Source organism: Cyprinodon variegatus, unplaced genomic scaffold (assembly GCF_000732505.1).
Source record: "Cyprinodon variegatus isolate N-32 unplaced genomic scaffold, C_variegatus-1.0 Scaffold3688, whole genome shotgun sequence".
NCBI classification, from domain to species: domain Eukaryota; kingdom Metazoa; phylum Chordata; class Actinopteri; order Cyprinodontiformes; family Cyprinodontidae; genus Cyprinodon; species Cyprinodon variegatus.
The window spans coordinates 2068-3100 of record NW_015154141.1 but is presented as its reverse complement, the minus strand read 5'-3'; the positions used below and the strand labels follow the sequence as shown (position 1 = coordinate 3100).

Genomic DNA, 1033 nt, shown 5'->3' with positions numbered 1-1033 from the left:
ATTTCACCACTGAGTAAAAGCCTTATACTGTGTTTTACGTGTGATTGTTTTCAGCATGAGACATAGATGGGCTGCGATGGAGAGAATCCTAGAATGATCCAGCCAGGCTTTCATAATGATGTTGTTCCACCAAACTGCGAGTGTCCAGCATCATCCACTCAGCTAGTAAGCAGTGTACTTCTGGAAGATGACCCAGCACCATTTAAGTGAAAAATGGAGGACAAATTAGCAGATCATGGCTTGTCTACAGCGAAAAGAAGGACAGTGTTATTTATTTTTGCCGTCGCCTTTTTGGAACCACAGGAAGGAACAATCAGCTAAGTGAGCTTAGTGCTTGGAAAAAATCTTTAATTTCTTTTGAGACAGCATGAAAAGTCAGCTGAGTACAAAACATAGAGAGGAAAACAACAATAAAAGGGACAAGAAGAGAGGGAAAAAACGTAAAACAAATAATGTATGTCTATTCTATAAAAGTTTCCGTATAATATGTCTGTATTATCTTCTCAATTCAGAGGCCCCCCTGCCTGTCTTTGCCCCAGGGCCCCAAATTTCTTAAATTCGCCCCAGCCGCTATTCTTGTGCGTAGTGTGACAGAACTCTCTCCTTCAAGTTGGACTTGATCCAGCGACCTAAGGATATCCTCTAATGTTCTCTACAGTTCTCCACTCTACCAACTGAGCTATCGAAGGTGGAGAACAGATACCACTCAGCAGTAACACGCATCTACACACCTGGCATAGAAGAAACATTTGCTAGATGTATCTTCCGGAAGATCTTGCCATATTAGGCCCCTACATCGATAGATCTTAGGTGGCTACTTATAGTCTTCCCCAGTTGTCCTTTAATGTTTTACCCTTGATTCACATAAACTGCTTTATCTTAGCGTCTTCTGTTCCATCACAAACTCAAACCTTTCTAGGCAGTCTGCTTATTCCTACAATGTCAGTTGCACTATAAAATCATAGAGTCCCCCCTCTTAGTCTGTCAAAAAGGCAGATTGAGTCTATCTGTGACCAAGTGAAATGCATAATTT

At 41.3% G+C, this 1033-nt stretch overlaps 1 non-coding gene across 1 annotated transcript; it reads right to left on the bottom strand.

The window, feature by feature from the left end:
- Nucleotides 1-601: 601 nt before the first annotated feature.
- Nucleotides 602-689, bottom strand: trnay-gua. Its single transcript is given in 2 exon segments — nt 602-637; nt 653-689. It is a non-coding gene; the product is annotated as a tRNA-Tyr (tRNA).
- Nucleotides 690-1033: the final 344 nt, after the last annotated feature.